The sequence below is a fragment of the Dermochelys coriacea genome, chromosome 9, assembly GCF_009764565.3.
Source record: "Dermochelys coriacea isolate rDerCor1 chromosome 9, rDerCor1.pri.v4, whole genome shotgun sequence".
NCBI lineage: Eukaryota > Metazoa > Chordata > Testudines > Dermochelyidae > Dermochelys > Dermochelys coriacea.
This window is the reverse complement of record NC_050076.1, coordinates 65,475,401-65,497,205: the sequence shown is the minus strand read 5'-3', so window position 1 is coordinate 65,497,205 and position 21,805 is coordinate 65,475,401. Positions and strand designations below refer to the sequence as shown.

The window sequence follows — 21,805 nt, the reverse complement described above, 5'->3', positions numbered from 1 at the left end:
GGACAGATATGACTGCATCACTGCAGCTCTCAGAAGAAGCCATGTGTGAGTCCAGGCTGCGACAGCCCATGGTAGGCCAGGCCGTCATGTCCCAGAGGTCAGGTTTCTTCTGCCACACTTTGCCATCCCTTAACAATCTGCGAGGCACTTAACACCTGCCACATCACCAATCCAATTGGGCTGGTTCCTCCACCTCATAAGTGAACAGAGCTGTATGTATGAGTAAAAATCACAAGTGCTGAGCCAGACTGGGAGCTTGATCCTGCACTGATGAGAGCACTACTAGGCCCCTCCAGTTACTCCTACTTCAGAGCAGAAGCAGAGGGGAAGTGAGGTCTGGTGGCTTTGACATTGGCATGGGAGGCATGAGACCTGGGTTCTATTCCTGTCTGGGTTACTGATCGGCCACAGAGCCCTGGGCAAGGCACCTTCTCTCTCTCTCTCTCTCTCTCTCTCCGTACCTCTACTGCACCTTCCCTCCATTTAGATCAGAAGCGCTTTGTAACAGGGACTGTCTCTCCCTAAGTGCCCTGTGGAACCTCTAAGGGCTATTACAACAAAAAGAGTAGCCACAGAGAGGAGCCTGGGGCCTCAGCATGGTGGAGGTCGGCTTTAGGTCAAACTTCCCTCAGATGTGTCCTTGCTCCTCCCTTTCATTACCCTGCAATAAGGGCAAGGGAGTCACTGTGGCTCAGAGTGGGGTTACAGCTACTCCTGAACCCTGCACTAACAGGCAGCCTATGCTCACACTCGCACTGGGCACAACCCCCCTTGTGCATCACGCAAGGACAGGGTGGGTCAAGCCCACTTGCTCTAAGAGCGTTTGTAGGGGTGGAGCCTGTATTGCTTAGAGCACCAAGAGACTGGGATCAGTTCTCAGCTCCTCAGCTAGCTCAGAAGACGTTATCTAACCTGGCTGAGCCTTAGCTTCCATCTGTAGTGAGGGTCTTGTGGCTAAAGCACTGGGGTAGTCCTCAGCTCAGCCGCTGACTGAGTGTGTGACCATGAGGCGGTCACAGTTCCTCTCTGCCTCCAGCAAACTGGGAATAAGGCCACATGGGGTGCTGGAGGCAAGGCTGACCTTTCCAGGTCACTGAGGTCCTTGGCTGAGAGATGCTCCAGGAGTTCATAGGGCTATTGCCAGGAGAGCACATGCTGTGAGAACTGTATAGACAGAGGTCCTGCGAGGGAGGGGATACCATAAATCAGCTGATCTGGAGGGACCCGCTCCTGCCTCTGGAAGACTGGTCCCTATTCCTCCACAATCTGCCCCTGACTGTATGCAACAGAACCAGCTGCATTTAAATGGAGCTGCAGCACGGCAGGAATAGAAGCCACTCAGCGAACTGCATGCAAGAGGCACCCACCACTCTGAGCTTGGGCAGCACCCTACTGCCCCTCCCCTGCCCCCAGACCTTTGTCCCTGCAGGGCTTGTCCTGAGGCTGTCCCCAGGGCACCTCCCGGATTTGCACTGAGTCACCGTTTGCTGGGCCACAAGACGCAGCAGCCTTCAAATACTGGGTGACACAAGTTAGCTGCATAAACATACCCAGGCAAACTGGCCCCCAGAGGGCCTGTTGGACAGGCTGACATTGATGCTCTGCCCTTCACACCATCTACTTTATTTAACCCCTTCATGCACAGGTTGGAATTTGGCTCCTGGATCCCCCGGTAGCTCTGAGCCCCAGTATCTTGCCCTACCACCCCTTCTGCTTTCTCCCCTTCTCTTGCCCTCTACCCCCTCATGATCAGCACCACAGCACCATTTCCACCAACAGCACCTCCTTCTGGGAGGAGACTGGCACAGCCACACTGTCTCATCCCTCCTGCTAAGTGCCTTCTGGTAACCAAGCAGCTAAGGTGGCGTGAAGCTGGTCTAAGAGCACTCACCACCTGATGCCAACAGGGTATGTACTGGGGGAATGGTAGGCAGGGTGCTTTAGAATCCACCTTTTTTTCTCCTCAGTGCATATATTTGGGGAGGGAGATGGAGGAGGATATAGGACAAGGGAGCTAAAAAGAGAACTCGGGAGTCAGCCGTGGCTGCACAAAATGGAGTTGCACTTACTGAATTTGGCCGGGAGAGGGAGAAAAACAGGTGGAAGAGGAGGCAGCAAAGTGGAATGTCCGGACACACGTCAGGCTCTTGTGTGTTGAGCAATTCAGCTGGAGCTTGTCTGTGGAGTTCAGAGCAATGGAAGCAGTGCCCTTCCTGACCAGTTCTAAGGAAAGCTACCCAGCCATGTCCATAATGCCACCACTGCCCAGGCTGCCTGTCAGCAGGATAAATACTGCCTATCATTCCCCCAGTACATACGCACACTCTGCACTTAGGACGGAAGAATCCCATGTACCGCTACAGACTAGGGACCGAATGGCTAGGAAGCAGTTCTGTAGAAAAGGACCTAGGGGTTACAGTGGACAAGAAGCTGGATATGAGTCAACAGTGTGCCCTTGTTGCCAAGAAGGCTAATGGCATTTTGGGATGTATAAGTAGGGGCATTGCCAGCAGATTGAGGGACATGATCATTCCCCTCTCTTCGACATTGGTGAGGCCTCATCTGGAGTACTGTGTCCAGTTTTGGGCCCCACACTCAAGGATATGGAAAAATTGGAAAACATCCAGCGGAGGGCAATAAAAATGATTAGGGGACTGGAACATATGACTTATAAGGAGAGGCTGAGGGAACTGGGATTGTTTAGTCTGCGGAAGAGAAGAATGAGGGGGGATTTGATAGCTGCTTTCAACTATCTGAAAGAGGGTTCCAAAGAGGATGGATTTACGCTGTTCTCAGTGGTAGCAGATGAGAGAACAAGGAGTAATGGTCTCAAGTTGCAGTGAGGGAGGTTTAGTTTGGATATTAGGAAAAACTTTTTCATTACGAGGGTGGTGAAGCACTGGAATGCGTTACCTAGGGAGGTGGTGGAATCTCCTTCCTTGGAGGTTTTTAAGGTCAGGCTTGACAAAGCCCTGGCTGGGATGATTTAGTTGGGGATTGGTCCTGCTTTGAGCAGGGGGTTGGACTGGATGACCTCCTGAGGTCCCTTCCAACCCTGATATTCTATGATTCTACAGCAGGAACATAATGAATGAAGTAACAGGCACAAAAATAACCTCTCATTTTGATAAACAACCCAGCCCCCAGGATTTATTCACCAGGAGAAGGGGCCACGGCATCGCAGGTAGGCACCCACGGTAGTAAATACTTGACAAACTAAACTGCAGTGTGAAATGCCCTCTAGTGGCAGTTTAATTATAACAGGTTTCAGAGTAGCAGCCGTGTTAGTCTGTATTCGCAAAAAGAAAAGGAGTACCCGTGGCACCTTAGAGACTAACAAATTTATTAGAGCATAAGCTTTCGTGAGCTACAAGCTGTAGCTCACGAAAGCTTATGCTCTAATAAATTTGTTAGTCTCTAAGGTGCCACGGGTACTCCTTTTCTTTTTAATTATAACATCACTTAGGACTGGAAATTGCCTTATGGCTCCGGGTGTCTATTAAGGGGACGTGGGAGGGGCTGTGTTTTTGGAGAGTAGGCTGGTGGATTGAATGATGCCCAGCCACAAGCTCTGTGATTCTTTGCTCCGGCGCATGTAGCTGTCACCATAGGAATGCTCATCTCATGGAATGGTAGGTTCCCTTCTTTGGCGACTCTAGCACTGGTAAAGGCAATACCTGCCAGCAGCCATGGTTTGGCCACACGTTGGAACCCATCCCAGCAACGTGCTGTCCATCCCTGCTGATGGGCCAAGACTGTGTGGCAGGCAACGGCTACGATGGCTGGCTCCCAGCTCTCTAACCACCCCTGCCCTGCTGTAGAAAGCACAGCTCTGGTGGCTGTTGCAGCGGGAGCCAGCTGCCTGCAGCAGAGAGGCAGCCAGCAGGGAGCGACTGCTGCTCTTTTTAATCTCCCGCCCAGCTGCAGCCGCAGGACAAGCATTCCCCCCACGGGCATGCCAATGCGCCCCTTTGAGGGCTGAGAGGGGAGCTCAGTCTCCAGGGCCCACTCAGTCACGGGCCATTCCGTGAGACTGACAAGGAAGCCAGTCAGTGCCCACTGTACTGAGGGTGTTAGTGACGAGGCCAGGTGTCTCCCTGGGGACTTGACTGAGATCCACCAAACTTATCACACATAAAGCACCAAATGGACAGCAAATGGGAATGACCTTCAGTCACTGCTTCCTGGCCTGCATTCATCTCAGTAAACCCATCCCCATGCCGGTTTGCCAAGCTAGTCAGAGCCCAGTTCTCTCCCCTTCCTAACTCTTGGTCATGCTTTACTACTTCCCTTTGCCAGCCAGCATCTCACCCTTCTCTAGGACAGTATAACGCTAACGAACCTGCTTCAACCGGAGCAGCAGGTCCAAGGAAAGGAAGCGATGGCCAGAGAGAGCTAGCAGCATCTTAATAACCCTGTGAGCAGCATCACATCTCATTGAAACATCATCTCCTGCTTGAGGCCAACATCACGGGCAAGTCTGCAATACTCACAGCTCGGGGTGGCCATGCTGGGGATCACATGTCCATGCATGGGTATGTCTGCCCCAGGGGACTGCACACCTGACTGCATTGCTACTATTGGGATTATAGGAGCACCCCACTGGGCCAGACACTATGTATATGCATATAGGAAGAGACAGCTTTTTTCATGAAGAGTCTGCACTCCAAACAGAGACAGAGAAAAGGAGGGACGGGAAACTGAGGCACAGAGAGGGGCAGGGACTTGCCTAAGGTCACCCAGCAGCTCAGTGGCAGAACTGAGAATAGACCCCAGGTCTCCAGAGTCCCAGCCCAGTGCTCTGTCCCCTGAACAGATGTTTGTATCTGTGTGTGTTAGACCAGCCTGCCCATTGGTGTGTGTGTGTTATAGCACATGGGTTGTATGTTCACATGCTACAGAACTGTCTGTGTGGGGCAGGGACACTCTCGTACATGCATGTATCCAAGGACCCTGGGCATGACTGTATTCTAGGGACCAGTATCTCTATGCAGAAGCATATCATAGACTCCATGCAGTGTGCTCATGTGCATGGATATATTTGTAAGAGCCCTGGGCATATGTGTGCAAGGGGTGGGGGTATGGGCTTAACATCAAGTGTGTGCGCGGGTACAGGAGTTCTGTCTGTATCCAATGAAACCCATCTGAATGCCTCTTGGAGAAGGGGACTTGCCCGGTTTGCAAATCCTTCCAATCAATGTTTTCCTATCAGTGCTGGAGGCTCCCTGCATTTCTTCTCAGATTTGGAGAGGTTTCAGGTTTTTTGTTCTCCATAGTTAGATGTACAGAAGCTCCAGATGAGAGTGAAATCCTTAGAGCTGCTGTTATGCCTAAAAGGCTTACCCTTCCGTTCCATACACAAACAGAAAGGAGAGGGATGGATTACCATGGAGCTGGCTGGGGAATCCTAGGACTGAAAGGTCCCTGAGCCCAAATTCCTCTCACCCTTGCAGAGCGGGAAAGGCCGGAAGGGGACACTTTGACAGCCTATATTCCCCCTGCCTCTGGAACAGAATGAGGTCTCCTGATGGAGCCATGAAGGGAAGCCCGGGACTGACTTGGCATGGGGAATGAAATCCCACCCTTGATTCAAACAGGGAGGTCTCAAGTGGGGCAAAGCTGGGTGCCTTGCGGGGGCAGGTACGGACAATACCAAGCCTCAGAAAGACAAACAGCTCACGCCCTCCTCCCAGCACCCTTCTTGCAATGAGTAGGCGGCAAAATCGGCATTTGATTCCCTGTGCTCCTTTTCCCCCTTCAGCATTTTGGAGTCTCTATTTTGCTGACAGGTTAAGTGGCCGACAGCCTGCCTGGCAGACCATTTCATTAAGGACTTGATTTAGTTTCTCCCTCTCTTTCTCCCTCTCTCTGTGACTCCAATAAATCTGATTCTAATGAACAGGGACTAGTAGTGCTTTAAAAGAGATCGAGAGCAGCCACCAATCTGCCTGCGCGATAAACACACACGCAGCGGAGAAGGGACACACGGCATCTCACTGCAACATTCTAGCCATCACTGAGCACAGTGGGGACCAAACCCTGCTGCCAGGTCTCCCCCAGCCCCTCCCCTGGGCTCAGAGGAAATGGAAATATTTCCAAAATAAAGCCAAATACAATAAAAGCCAAGAGAGTCTTGTCTACTTACGAGCTGCTTCGTGGTGCATGATACTCACTGTCTGCTCCCTATGGCCGAGGCGGCTGGCAGGATACTTGATCTCTTCCTCTGTCCCCTCTCTTTGCCCAGCACAGACGGACCACGGTGTCTGTATAGAAAGAGAACGATCACCCCAGCCTTAGAAAATCAGCACCTGCTGTGACAAGAATCTTAAAGAAGCCAGCTGGCTCAGCCCCAGAACCACGGCAGGGAGCGAGCTGGTAAACACAGCTGCCTCTCGCTCGCTCTCAGATGAGGAAGCCGACACCAGCTAGTATATTATACCCACCAAGAAGCAGTGACCTGCAGCTCACCAGCTTCTAGGTGGGCCAGCAGCTAGACTCCAGGACTCACACTGTAGACTTATGGAGTAGGTGTCCCCTTCAAATTGTTTCTATTGCTCTGTTTCCCCAATGGGGGGTGGGTTTGGGCTTGTTCTAACAAGGGGTGCATTAAAAGCCGGGGCTGGAATGGCTCAGTCAGAGACTTTGCCCTCTGGGCTGAAAGTTTAAATTCAGCCTGGGGGGGGGGCAGGGACCAAAAGCCAGGTCTGTTCAACAGCAATGTGAACTGAGTTGGTAGGTCTCAGCGCAGCCCCACGTGAGCAGGGGGCATCAGCACAAAGGCCAATGAGCAAAAAGGGTCATGGAGACTGACCTGCCCTGGCACCCCCTATGGCAGAGGTGGGCAAACTACGGCCCACGGGCCATGTCCGACCCGCGGAACCATCCTGCCTGGCCCCTGAGGTCCCGGAAAGGGAGGCTAGCCCCCAGCCCCTCCCTGCTGACCCCTCTCCCCTGCAGCAATGCCGCCACGTGGGCGGCGCTTTGGCCCACCACTCCTGTCGGGCAGCACGGCAGTGTGGCTGGCTCCAGCATGGTAAGGGGGCAGGGAGCGGGGGGTTGGATAAGGGGCAGCGGGTCCCAAGGGGCAGTCAGGGGACAGGGAGCAAGGGGCGATTGGATGGGGCAGAGGTTCTGGGGGGGGGCAGTCAAGGGATGGGGAGCAGGGGGAGTTGGATAGGGGGTGGGGTCCAGGGGGGCGGTTAGGATCAGGGGTGTGGATAGGAGTCGTGGCAGTCAGGGGACAAGGAGCGGGGGGGAGGGGGGGTTGGACAGGGGTCGGGTCCCGGGGGGCAGTTAGGGGCGGGGGGGTCCTGGGAGGGGGCGGTCAGGGGTCAAGGAGCAGAGGGAGTTGGATGGGTCAGGGGTTTTGAGCAGGGCAGGAAGTGGGAGTAGGTGGATAGAGGGCAGGGGCCAGGCTGTTTGGGGAGAGACAGCCTTCCCTATCAGGCCCTCCCATACAGTTGTGCAACCCTGATGTGGCCCTCGGGCCAAAAAGTTTGCCCACCTCTGCCCTATAGGGTCCTGCCAGGCCAAGGCAGGGAGAGACTTGCAGTGCTGCTGCCTGCAATGTACCCGTCTTGGGACACACCACCCTGGAGCAGGTGCTGGCAGCAGCATTCCACTCAGGAGATCTTTACACAGTGGGAGGTGAGGAAGGCCCTTCCTTCATGGGGCTATGGGACCGCACTGACCATGAAGACATGAGCAGAGGCTTATGTGGGGGCGGCACTGGGCTGCTTAAAGCAACATCTCCCATTGCAAGAGTGGAAAAGGAGCGGCTGGAAGGAGCAGCACTGCTGCGGGGAAGATCACACTGCATGACAGGCACTGCTATAACTGTGAGGCAGCTCACAATGCTCCGATAGGGCACTGCCTAGCCGGCTACAGTGGGGCACTGCCACAGGGAAGCTCACACCGCCAGGGGCCCCTAGCGGGCTTCAGTGGGGCACTGCCATGGGGAAGCTCACACTGCCAGGGGCCCCTAGCCGGCTCTGTCAGGGCTCTGCCACAGGGAAGCTCACACCGCGGGGGGGGGGGGGGGGGCCCAGCTAGCTTTGCCAGGGCACTGCAAAAAAAAAACTGAATCATCTAGTAAATGAGAAATGCATCAGTTATCATTTGCTAACATAAAAAAAATTCAAAGATTCAGAATCTAAATGAAGGTAAGCTATATAATTGCTACAGTGTCTCCTCCTGGCTAGCAAAAAGAAGCACCATATTTAGGGTAAAGACTATTTTTAGTTGCAAACAACATGTTTTAATGGTCACCAGCTAGTCAGAATCAACCATTCTTTATGAAAATAATTAAGTACAAATGCAAAACATGATTCAAATAAATTATTTAAATCAAGGCTTCCTGCTCGCTGATTTAAATCATGGTTTAAACTTGTGATTTAAATTGCTTTGATTAAAAAAAACAACCCATCCATACCTGGCAGAGCATTAAAGGATCTTACAATTAACACATCTGGTGTGTATAAGCAAGCTCTGTAGCCAGTCCATAGCTGGTACAGGACCATGAGGGTGAGTGCAAGGCTATATACTGAATGCCAAGCAAGAAACAACCGCCTTGCTTCATGCCATCCGTGATTCTGAACATTACCAGATCCATCACATGGGCTCAAATGGAGAAGGACTTGGCATTTCTCGGCCTGCTGCCATGGACAATGCCTAAAATGTGCCTTGGCTGTATTTTACACATCCTAAAAATCAACAAAGCTGGTGGCAAAAGGCAGAATCCACATGTCCCTTCCCCAACAGGGTGCTGTGAAAGGAAAAGTGCTCTGTAATTGCAAGACTCTTCCTCATTGCCAGATCTGTGATAAAACTTCACAGCCTTCTAGCACCTTCCATCCCGGAGGATCCAAAAGTGCTTCGCAGCTAGCACACTACCCTGTGCCTTGGACCAGAGAATCCCCAAGCTCTTTACAGATGCTAATGAATTATGCCCCTCTCCCTCCCGGGCCAGGTGGGGAAGCTGATAATCCCCCTTCACTGAAGCACAGACGAGTGACTCGTCCAAACTCACACAGTGGCTCAGAGGTAAGGCCAGGAGCTAGAGTCTCATCTCAGCTACACCAGTGTAAATCCACGACAGCTCCATTCCAGGCAACAGAATTACCCTGCTGTAAGCAAAATTGGCCCCTAGCCCTGGAAATCCTTGCCGCAGGCACCTCAAGGACAGGAAAGCTACAGCCAGGCAGACAACATGCCGACAGCACCTGACACAGCAATGGGGTGAGAAGGTGGCCAAGGACAAGGGACCAAATCCCTTCTCTCGCAAAAAGCGTCTGGAATCGTAATCACTGCTACAGAGTGGATCGGGACGGAGGTCTCAGCCCAGAGACATGCACACAGTAAAGTGCACCGCACTCAGTGTCCCTGCCTTGGCTGGCACAGAGCCAAGTCAACCCCAGGTGTGTGGAGATTTCAAAGCGGATGCATTGGGCAGGGCCACCACTTAGAGCACTCCAGCTAGCCTCTACTGCCTTCAGCTCTCCACTTGCTCGCCACCCCCAAAGAGTCACCACTCCAACAGGATGTCACCACCATGACAGTCAGTGGAGACCTGAGAAACACAACTCCTTATCTGCATGCATGAGACATACAGGGGCCTTTCATATCCCCCTCCAACACATTCCCAAGCCCCCCATTCAAACACTGAGCTGTATTTCCTGCTCAGTCAGAGGGCAGCACAGCTGAGTACAGACACTTCCCAGATATGAGATGGAGATCAGTGAACTCCCCCCTGAAAACCAGAGCCAACCTGGCAACTTCCCTGCCTCCCCCGGGGTGGTGAACTACCCATAACAGCCAGTCTATGCTTGAGCGGAGTGGGGGTCTGGTCCTTTCATTCAGGGTGCTAGAAGAAGGGGGAGGAAATGCTGCTCCTGCTGGAATCAGTTGTGGGAGGGAGATGTTAAGTAGCTTATTGAAATACACACCTGGCAAAACTATCCAAAAAAACCCCTGCTGTAACAGCAGGGACAGGGGAAAAGTCACAGAAGCTGAATCACAAACCAGGCAACTTTAGGGGCTGGGCAAGTCTTTCTGCATTCTGCAAAACTGCAAATTCCAAGTTTAATTACACATCTGTTCTGCAGCCATCCGTGCAAACAGATGTGCTGCTGCCCTGTTAGAGCAGCCTAGCAGAAAACTATCCCTAGGCCAATAGCAGCAGTAAAGGGGAACCCAACCCTCCACACCCCATCCACTGAATTAGGTGTGAACTTCAGAGATGATTTGAAATGAGCCAGTTATTAAGCATGGGCAATTCCCTCCCACCCCCCCTTTAAAACATATGAAGTTAAATGCAAAGAACTCCATGACTCTAATATTTAATAAAAAAAAACCACACACAAAGGCAGGAAAGGAGGTAAATTAACACAGCCAAGCTGCTCATGTGGAGCACTCTCTACTCCCATTTTCTTGGTTAAAAGGGTAGCTCATTACAGGCTCAATTGTGGCTTTATCCTGAGTCCAGACTTAGGAGCAACCCAAGCAGCAGACTGACTCCAGGAGTCAGTCTCTTTCCTGGTTTCCCCACTACTCTGCTGGGGGAAAAACTGGGCCAGGTTTATATCTGGTGCAGTTTCCATCACCTAACACATCACCACCCATTCCTTACCCCCACCCCGTTCATTTGCATGGTGGGTGGACTCAGAGCATGGCTACACTTGTAGATGTAGAGCGCTTTGAGTTAAACCCGCCTTTGGAGAGCGCAGTAGTGAAAGCACTGCAGCCTGTCCACACTGACAGCTGCAAGAGCACTGGCGTGGCCACATTTGCGGCAATTGCAGCGGCATTGGGAGCGGTGCATTATGGGCAGCTATCCCATAGATCACTTCTTCCCACTCTGGCGCTGTGACTTGTGGGAAGGGGGCAGGGGATGCGGGGCATTCTGGGTCCTGTCCCAATGCCCCATGATGCATCGGTTCACATCCCAGCAATCCCTGTGCTTCCATCCACATTTGGAGCCATCTTTCAACATTTTTTGTACTACGCGCTCTGTCTTCCCTTTCTGTCTGTGGGAATGGAGCCCGAACTGCTGAGGAGTATGCTGATGAGTCTCGCCAGCACGTCACGTTTGGCAGTCGAGTTATTCCTTATGATCCAAAGTGACAGGGAGGGCTCCAACGATATCGACTCAAGTAACACCTATGACAAGAGTTTGCTTGTAGCATTCATGGACATGCTCACCACCATGGAATGCCACTTTTGGGCTTGGGAAACAAGCACCGAGTGGTGGAATCACATCGTCATGCAAGTCTGGGATGACTGGCAGTGGCTGAAGAACTTTCGGATGAGAAAAGCCACTTACATGGGACTGTGCGAGGAGCTCGCCCCCACCCTGCAGCACAAGGACACGAGATTGAGAGCTGCCCTGACGGTGGAGAAGCAGGTGGCTATTGCAATCTGGAAGCTGGCAACTCCAGACAGCTACCGATCGGTCACTAACCAGTTTGGAGTGGGAAAATCGACCATTGGAATCGTGTTGATGCAAGTTTGCAGGGCCATTAATCGCATCCTGCTCAGAAGAACCATGACTCTGAGTAATCTATATGATGGCTTTGCACAAATGGGTTTCCCTAACTATGGAGGGGTGATAGATGGCACACATAGATGGTACCAGCTTCCGAGTACATTAATCAGAAGGGGTATTTCTCTATGGCTCTCCAAGCACTTGTGGATCACCGTGGGCCTTTCAGAAACATTAACGCAGGCTGGCCCGGAAAGGTGAATGACGCACGCATCTTTTGAAACACTGGCCTGTTTAGGAAGCTGCAAGCCAGGACTTTTTTCCTAGACCAGAAGATTACCGTAGGGGAAGTCGAAATGCCCATTGTGATCCTTGGAGAACCCGCTTACCCTTTAATGCCGTGGCTCATGAAACCCTACACAGGGAGCCTTGACAGCAGCAAGGAGTGGTTCAACAGGCTAAGCCAGTTCAGAATGATACTGGAGTGTGCTTTTGGACATTTAAAGGGCCGCTGGTGCTCTCTGTATGGGAAACTGGACCTGGCCGATGACAGCATCCCCACGGTTATATCCCCGTGCTGTACCCGCCATAACATTTGTGAAGGGAAGGGTGAACAATTCACTCAGGCATAGAACTCAGAGGTTCAACACCTGGAGGCTGACTTTGAACAGACAGAGAGCAGGGCTATTAGAAGGGCCCAGCGTGGGGCTGCAAGGATTAGGGACGCCTTGAGGGAGCAATATAAGGCTGTAAGCCACCAGTAACGTCTGGTGCCCTGCACGGGAGTGAAGTGCAGTGGTTCCAATGTTACTAGGAATCTGTGTTTGCTATGCTGACTTGCAGTGCCTGTTTCTTTTCTGGGCTAAGGTATCTTTTACTTTATGCAATAATAAAGAATGTTTTCATAGCCAAAAAATCCATTTATTGAAAAGAAAATCCATTTATTGAAAAGAAACACAACTGCTTGGGAAACAGAAAGGGCAAGGGGGTGGGGTGGGGAACGGTACAATCACAGATTTGTCTCAGATTTATCATACTCAGCCTTCCTTTCTGGAGTGCTGTGCAATGAGTGCTGCACTTCAGGATGGCTATACTGCATGGTGATGGGGTTGAGTGCAGTGGGTAAGGCTCATAGTTTTCAGGGCTCAGTGGTGAAGCTACAGGTGTTGAAGGCAGCTGGTGGCAGTAAGAACCCGGATGTTGGGGAAGGGGGGTTGGAGATGACATGGGGGCACAAGGGAAAGAGTTTTGGGACAAGGGCTGCGGGGGGAGGGAGCGCAGTAGTGCTCCGCCTGCATGGCTCCGAGAGCCTGGATAGAGTCCGCTTGGCGCGCCATTATGCTTATCAGCCAATCCGTGCTTTGCTGCCAAAGCACCGCACTTTTGTGCTGGCACTCCTCATTCTGCTGGCGGATCCTCCTTTCACTGTCCTGACACTCCTGCACTTTTCAATTTTCATTACTTGAATGCTGCATGACTTCATGAAATATGTCTTCCTCGCTTCTACGTGGCCTCTTTCTGATTCTTTGGAGTCTTTCAGCGGTAATAACACAGACAGCTGAGATCTCAAGGTTTGCATCTGTAAAGGCAAAATGTAACACTTTACAGAGGCAGCATTGTTCACACCAGACAGAGCAATGAGTCCCCCATACTTAAGGGCAAGCACAGTCTACACAATAGCATAATTTGCCTGTCCCAAAGCGAGCGCACATAACCCACGGGAGCCCCAAAATGGTGAGTAAGCACAGGGTCAAGTATGACTGATTGTTTCACGGCTGTACTGTCCTCTGGGTTTCTGTGCCTTGGGGAGAGCCAACAGCAGCAGGGGACCCCTATACTGAACACTGTCTCCACATTTTCCACAGGAGTTCGTCCTGGAAGATCTCTCGCTGCTGAGAGTGACCTGGGAAGCAAGGGAGGGTCTTCTACTGCAATGCGGCTTCCACCCTGGCCCATATGCAGCTTGCCTGTGTGCAGCAATGGTCCCCCCGCCCCTCACGGCACAGTGGCGCGGACACGTTAGCCTTACTGGGACAAAGACCACATAGAACTCCCGAGAAACCTGCGCAAGTGCATTGCCCAAGTTCTGGCTGAGACCTTTGAAGAGATCACTGAGGCCAATTACCGTGATGTGAAAGAGCACATCAACGCCCTATTCCGCATCTAGGCCTAACCCTCCTAGCCCCAAGAGCCCACACCGAACAACTTCCTTCCCAAAATAAAAGCCGCTTACCGGGAACCTCCTCTAGTGTTTGTCCTTTCCCAAGCATCAGCCGCTGCAACGGGCTACCTTCCTCCTGGCTTGAGAACAGCTCCTGGCTGCATGCATCTAGGGATTCCGGGGTGTCTTCCTCCACCTCAGCACCCTTGCTCCTGCTTTGCTCCTCCTCCTCCTCCTGCCTTGTTGAACTGGGCTCTGAAGCGTCCATGGTGGTACTCGGAGTGGAGATGGGGTCGTCCACAAGTATCATGTCCAGCTCTTTGTAGAAACGGCAGGTCACGGGGCAGCACCAGAGCGGCTGTTTGCCTCACAGGCTTTGCAGTAGGCATTCCGCAGCTCCTTCACTTTAACCCTGCACTGCTGTGCATCCCGGTTATGGCCCCTTTCCATCATGGCCCTTGATATCTGCCCAAAGGTATCGTAATTCCTACCGCTGGAGCGCAGCTGGGACTGAACAGCTTTCTTCCCCCAAACACTGAAGAGGTCCAGCACCTTGCCATTGCTCCATACTGGGGATCGCCTGGTGCGTGGAGGCACGGTCACCTGGAAAGATTCGCTGAGAGCACTCCACGCCTGGCTGAACAAACAGGAAGGGGATTTTCAAAATTCCCAGAGAATTTAAAGGGAGGGTCTGACGGTTGGTCACCTGAGGGCAGGGCAGTAGAGTTCAAATGATGACCAGAGTGGATAGAACAGGCATTGTGGGACACTTCTGGAGGCTGATCAGAGCGCACTAACAGACCAGGGGTCCACACTGGTGCCACGGCGCTCCAGCGGGGGGGGACAAAACGTTATTCCACTCGCCGAGGTGGAGTACCAGGAGTGGATCAGCCGCGGAGTCAGAGCGCTCTATGTACCTTGCCAGTGTGGACGGGTAGCAAGCTAGTGTGCCCGGGGCTCCTTTAATGCGCTCTAACTCACAAGTGTAGCCAAGCCCTCAGTGGCTCTGTGGAGCCTGTATCCCAGCCCCTCCACATTCACAATGGTGCTAGGGGCAGACTCTGTGCAGGACGGGCCTAGATCTGGCACTCTTTTGCTGTTCTTGTTGCAGGACAAATACCATAAATATGGTCTACTAGAGCTGGAAATTTTCAGCAGGGCCCGACAAGGGCTCACTCAAACACTTTGGTGTGGGATTTTTAGGCATTGTTTTAAAGGCACTTTCTCCACCACCCCACAACTGCCAAAAACTTCCTCTGTGACCTTGGGCAAGTGACTCAGGTGCCTACATCCCTTTGTGGATCTCTCTCTAACTGCCGCTTTAGGTGCCTACCTCCAAAATTCTGATCCTCAGAACCCCCAGTTCAGCTGCCAGCTAACCCTCTAGGCACCCAAGTTTCTGCCAATAGTGTCCCCTAGGCATACCAAATAAATAAATAAAAAATCTGCCAGCAAGCATGTGCTCAGCTTCAGTGCCTGTGCCCAGTGGAAACTCTCCAAGGCCACCTCACCACACACCAGGCCCTGCACAGACACAGCCGGAGGAGGAGCTGCCCCATCCCAACCTTTAGCTCAGTGGGTAGAGCACACACCCAGACAGGAGAGGGGGGTTCAACCCCACCCTCCTTCTGCCTGATTCGGAGCAGGGATTTGAATCCTCGGCATGACCCTCTAGCCCACTGGTTAGGGTGTGGGAGGCCCCTGTCCCAGGGATTTAGTCATTTGTACAGAACGGAACGACTTCAGCAGGAGACGTTCAGAGACAGTGGTTAGGGCCCTCTCCTGACTTAACACCTCCCCGTCCCCCGAGCATGTCCTATTGGCTAGTGTAGGCAGCTCCTCTTCCATGTTTGGCTTCTGTGGATCCCATTTTGAGACCTTTCCCCTGCCCCCACATAAGTGGGGCCCAGCTCAAGGCTCTGGATTCCATGAGGTTGTAGGTCCCCTTTGTGAATCTCGCACTTTGCCTTTCACTGCCTCAGTGAAGAGTGGAAATACAGCACTGCCCTACCACAGCCTCTCAGGTACACAAGTGCCTAACACCCTTGGCAGTTAGTGTCCTACATACTTTTGAGATCCGGGCTTCAGATACTACAGTAATGGGGGGCTGAATCAGTACCTTCAAAAGACAACACACTGGATAAAAGAGAAGCAATACATAAGAGGATTATCAGAGATAAGAAGCAATACAATTTTGCACCACTTTGCATCCACTTTCCTTGCTTATTCGTTTGACATTTTAGCTGCATAGTGTGTGCTTTGCGTGTAATGTATTCCATAAAATATTACCGGCCTTGCACTATCGTTCAGTTATGGTTGTTGCTGAATCTCTCAGCTTTGGCATTTCCTGACTTCTGTGATTTTTAACCTGTGCAACCTTCATGTTGCATCAATGTGTCTTTTTGGCTTTATGCGAAATAAACACTGCATGCCACATCCTCGGCTAACCAGGGTTAGCACCATTGACTTCAGAGCTGTGTTGGTCTGATATTCGGTTCGCCTTACCCTTGTCACTGAAGTTAAGGGGAACTTTAGCCTCTACCCTCGATTCATGCTACCATTCAGCAAATACATACAAGGAATCAGTTACTTTGCTGTCTGGTCCAAACAAAGGGCTAATGAGATCATTTGCTTTTAGCCCTGTCACCCCTGCGTAAGGGTTGGTGCGTATCTGGGTGGAATTGTATCTCAGAATCACAGTTCCTGCATCTCCTTTGCTTCTGGATGGTTGTAAACTGCTAGCAGCACTGACCAGTAACAGCTCATTACTCCGTTATTCGTCGAGACTCAGCTATGTAGGCTGATGCATTGGGGTGGAGTCAAGGTCCTTCCAGAGCCCTCCTCAGTCCCCACCCACTTGCATGGAGAATGGGTGGAAATTCTGGCCAAGCAGCTCCTGCTTTTTTCATCCACTGGTGATCCGGAAAGGTTGGGCAGGGATGGGGGTGAATCTAACTCCCTCTTGAACTCCTAGAACAGTTGCATAGGGCCAGACCTTGATCAGCCCCGAAAACCATCTCATTGATTTCCATGGGGTCAGGATCTGACAGCATTAAGCTAATGTGGATGGTCTGAGGAAGGAAGCCCTTGTCACAGACAGGTATGTCCCTAGGGAGGAGTTGGACAGTCCCAAAGGCATTATTTATTATTATTATTATATTGCCCTTGGAAACAGATAACTATATCTGGAAATGTGAGTCACATGGATCTGAGACACCATGTGACAGCTACAGACTCTTCGCCAGGAAAGGAGTTAGACCCCCATTTTGTATTTATCGTGGTTTGGGAAGGAATAGCCTTTGAGCTCTTAGCAAGAGATCACCAGTAGCACAGAAACTCTGGAATGGGATATCCAAGGGGATGTAGATTACTGACTATGGTTGTTGGGTGCTGGATGAAAGGAGTCACATGGAGCTGGTGTGGGATGACGACAGACTGGGTGCCCGAGTGAGCGCCTGCTACTGGAGATACAAAGGCTGAGGTTGCTGGGAGAACAGGATTTTCCTATAAATCCCAGAGACATCCCACCCTGGAGCTGGACGTAGCTTGACCTGACAGCATGAAGGACAGCTGGGTTAGGGAGCGTTAGGCAGACACTGTTTCTGAGCAGAAAGACCCTCCTATCTTTCTTGCCACGCTAAAAGCCAGGACCTCCATACTAGCCTCACTCGCACATACTGCCACTCTGGCCATACTTTGAGCCATGCTAGTCTGAGGCACATGTGGGCTCAGCCAGGGCTCTCCCTCGCTATGCTTGAGCCAGTCTGACTTGGGATGGGGGGTGAGCCTGCCAGAAACACTGAGCAAGATAAACTTGACCTACAGCGAAGAGGGTTCAGGAAAGAGGCAAAACACTTGTCACCGTGAAGGGACTCACGGGATCCTGGCTAACAATGCCCCAGAACCAGCAGCTGTAATTGGAGGACACATAGAATCAGAGGACATGAAGGAGCTGGGCCTGGTCTCACCAGGCTTCAGGAACCAACAGTGCACAAAATAGGGGAGAGAGCTAGGTTTAATCTCCCTAGGACTGCCACCATATCACCTACCCTACCTAGCTCCAGACCAGCTGCTGTCTCACTCAGGTTGAATCTCCCAGGCTGGTTCAGTTACTGCAGTACCTCAGACCTCCAGCTAATTCACTAAAAGAAGAGCCTACTCTTTCCAGGGTATGCAAGTCTAAGACACAGGAGTCTCCCGGCTCAGGCTGGGCACAGCCATTCCTTCTCGAGGTCAGCATGCTCTACCGATTTCAGACTTCCAACTTATCTGTATATTATATATAATTTTACTATATGTTCCATTCTATGCATCCGATGAAGTGGACTATAGTCCACGAAAGCTTATGCTCTAATAAATTTGTTAGTCTCTAAGGTACCACAAGTACTCCTGTTCTTTTTGCAGATACAGACTAACACAGCTGCTACTCTGAAATCAGACAACCTTCAGCTCACCCTCTAAGTTCTGCTCAGTCACTGCCTGCTCTCCATCATAAAAGAAACTCCCAGGGCTTCCCTCCTGCATTCTGCCTTAAACTCTACAGGCCTCTGTTTTATCTCCATCCCAGCGCCTGACTTAGCCACATGACCTGCCTATCATGTGACTTTGCTCATTTTCTCTACCTGGGTAGGTGAGCTAAGAATCACAGGTGGGGCCAGAACCATTTACTCTTAAAGGGCCAGCCATCCTGCCACAGGGACTCTGGTCGGTGGCCTCATATCAAATGTCACCATGATGGAGATTCACTGTCCACATTAGTGAAGGGGCTTCCAAAAACGGAGGAGGGCATGATTTTGACAAGGATGAGCCAGCTCAGGCAGCATTACTGTATGTAAAGGGTAATGAGCATTGCCAAGGACAGCAACTGAGGTGGCGAGCACAGACACACCCAGCCTGTGTGGAGAAGGAGGGGGGCTGAGAGGTTTTTGTAGCTAGTGATAGCTGAACAGACCAGGCATGAGTAAGTACAATACATGCCTGAGGACACTAGGGGGAGCTTGAGGTCAGACTCAGCACCTAGGGAGGACCATTCATTGCTTAAAGAAAGAATCATCATTAAACTCCCTGGTGGTTTTCTTGCTTCAGCCAAAATACAAGAGGGGGGCACAACATGGCTTCATGCTGGGCCGGATGAGGGCACTGCAGGCTAGCTGGGGTGTGCAGTGACCCAGCAGGGCATGCTGGATTAGCTGTCAAAATGTAATTTTCTTATCGCTAAGAACCACGCCCTCAATGCCTTTGCAAAACGCCAGACCCAGGCGCTCCCTTCACTTCTACTGAAAACTTGAACCCGCCGGCACAATACAGACATTACCCCAGCAGCCCTCCTTACACTGTCCCTGGGGAGCGTCTGGGTACAGACAGGACTAATATACTATGTTTATACAGCACCTTTCACCCCAAAGCAAAGGACAGTTTTATGAAGCCAGAATTGGAATTGCTAACACCCCTCCTATTACAAAGAGCACCAGTGGATTTAGAAGCACATCTACACTACAACCTAAACCCGGGCTCAGACTAAGGCTCAAGGCTAGTGGGCAGAATCTTAACCGAAAAGCAGCACCGTGTCCCCTGATGCTAGCTTTAGTATCAGCTGTGCTATGGCTCCTATTGAGGCTTAACAACTACAGGATATTTTATTTAAATATTACAATAAGGACGGCCTGATGTAAACATCAGAGAGGAATAAATTTGTCTACTCATGGAGGGGAAGGACGGCTGGGTCTCAAGAGATTCAGGTTCAATTCTCTGCTCCAGCTGTGCAAGCATGTCGTTTGGGAAACTGAGGCACAGAGAAGCTATTTGTAAAATGGGATATTTGCACCTCCCTCGCAGGGCTGCTGTGAGGATAGATACAGTGCAAAGATTGTGAGGTGCTCAGATACCATGGCATTGTGGGCTCTATAAGCTACAGTCTGTTCTGTCCCCTGCAGTCCAGAGCCCTGCTTCCAAAATGGAACATGAGCTTTGGTCTCTACAACCCTATCCCTCACCCAGCAATGACAGCACCATGCACCAATTTAAACAGAAGAGCACTAATCACTGATCTGCCTGCTGGGGACTGGAGGGAAATGTCCCAGGCTGCCTTTAAAGCAAGCTGGGCTCCGTCTTACCCGTGACGTGGCAACCCAGGAATAATTAGTGACCCCAGCTGACAGCTTTAGAGAGGTTTAATTATAGTAAGTGACCTGAGCTGTGGGAAGCAGCAGTAGTTGGGGAATGCTGCTGGAGAGCTAGGGCTGTGCTCCTTTGAGAAGTGGTCTAACAGCCTTTGAGAAAATGACCTGACAGCTTAGAAACTGCAGTTTGAGTTACAAGGGCCTGGGAAGGCCATGACATGAAGGGCAAAGAGCTAGAGAAGTAGCCAGCGAGGCAGAAGCTTCATGTTTAGCTGTGGATAACTGAAGAGAGACCACAGGGAGGAAGAACTGTGATTGTCTGCTGGCCTCAAGCTCCCCCAGTGAAGAGAAAAGCAGGGGTAGAAATGGCAAAGCACTTAGACCCTGGCTAGCTACAGCAGGTTCAGCGGCACAGCTGTCGTGCTGCAGGAGTGCCAATGTACAGTAGATGCTTCCTCCATCAATGGAAGAGGTTTTTCTGTCAATGGATGTAATTCTGCTCTCTGAGAGGCAGTGTTAGTCTCCTGACAAAGACATTCAGGACAAAGGGTCAGAGCAGGTCAAACCTGAGGCTGAGAGGAGCTCAGTCAGGTTCCCGGCCAGGGCCAATGCCAAGGGTCAGAGTCCGAGTCAGGTTTCTGGGTCCAGATCAGGAGTCAAAATCCAAATCAAGGCAAGGTCACAGCCAGGAACTCAAGAGCAGTAATAGCCCTGGCAACTACAGATCCACACTGTTGCCTAGAATGCCCTTTGGGTTTACATAGGGCTGGGAGCCAACCAGGAGCCATGAGGCTGCTGCCTGTCAGACCTCTTCAGGCAGGACTTCCCATGGGCTATGTCAGTGGGTCATGGGCAGTGGAGTGCAAGCTCCCTACAGCTGCTGAGGGGTAGCAGTATGGGGATGTCTGCTGATGAGCAGCAATGCTAGCCTGGTTTCTAGACCTCCTGGGCCCTGCGGGGTTGCAGCATTCCCCATGGATGAAGAATCTACTTTACTTGCCATGATGGGGGAAGATGGGACTCATGGGTCTAATTCTTTCCTGCTATGTGCACATAGGCAACTCCCCTTAATGTGGAGTGGAGTTCACATGTGTGTGAGTTGAAAGAGGAGTGCAGAGAGGGTAAGGCTAGAGGAACTACCCACACAGCTCGGGCAGCGGGCCCCAAGCATTAAAAAGCCAAGCAGTGGCATTAGGAATTGTTTTTCCTGCCTGATACATTCACTTTTTGTCAACTTTTGTGCAATTGACTCAGTAACTTCAGTTGTAGAAGCCTCTGAGCTGGGAGGCCGGTCCCTGTGCCGGCTGCCTCAGAAGGGCGGAAACGAGCGGGCAGCGTGACCTGTGAAGTGGGAAGCCTTTGACAAGAGCTGGACTAACGAGATTGGTGGTGGGGTGGAGGTTTTGACAGCTTCTGTGTAGCTCCAAGGGCAAGAGCACATGGGAAGAGTCTATGGCTCAGGTTTTCCCTGCACAGAGGCTGCTTTATGCTATGCCATCTATGGGGCATGGCCCTCAACTGGGTGCCTGGGGAAATTCTCTGGTGCACAATGCCAGTGTCACCACTCCCTTCCGAGTGCATGATGTAGGAGAGCGGTTGGGATTTCCATGCACCCTGGCTGCCACAACAGTCCACTGGGGCCATTGACAGCAGCTTCCTTCAGGCCAGGGCCAACTGGCGTGCGCTGGATAAACAGCATATCTGCCAAGTTTTGTGCTGCTCCACATGTGACATCCTATGCAAACTACTGCATAATCTTATTTGCACATAATTTTCACCAGGCCATAAACACAGTCTGTCCTGAACAGTGGCAGAAGTAGTACATGGAGCATCACAAAACTAGGCAGTTGTGGTTTGGATAGTTGAGCGTTTGAAGGTGGAGCTGGGGAGGTGGGACTCTGAGCTGGAAACCGGGGAGAGGTGGGTGGGTCGGTGCTGGGGGCTCATGAGGTGTACTGAGTTTGCTGAGAGGCAGGGTGCTCCTATGGTAGGTGGCGCTGGGGCTCCTAGTGGGCAGCAGGCTCCCCCTCAGATGTAACCAAAGAC

General features: G+C 51.6%; 1 protein-coding gene across 2 annotated transcripts in view; it reads right to left on the bottom strand.

Annotated features, from left to right (window-relative positions):
- FRMPD3 (FERM and PDZ domain containing 3) overlaps positions 1-21,805 on the bottom strand; it is a 156,947-nt gene that overhangs the window by 81,640 nt on the left and 53,502 nt on the right. Inside the window, exon 2 of one of the 2 annotated variants that reach the window (XM_038417479.2) lies at positions 6,174-6,263. The gene's annotated coding sequence lies outside the window, so the exon portion shown is untranslated. Of the gene's footprint in view, positions 1-6,145; positions 6,264-21,805 lie in introns of those variants that run through there. The other variant, XM_038417477.2, reaches the window with a different exon arrangement.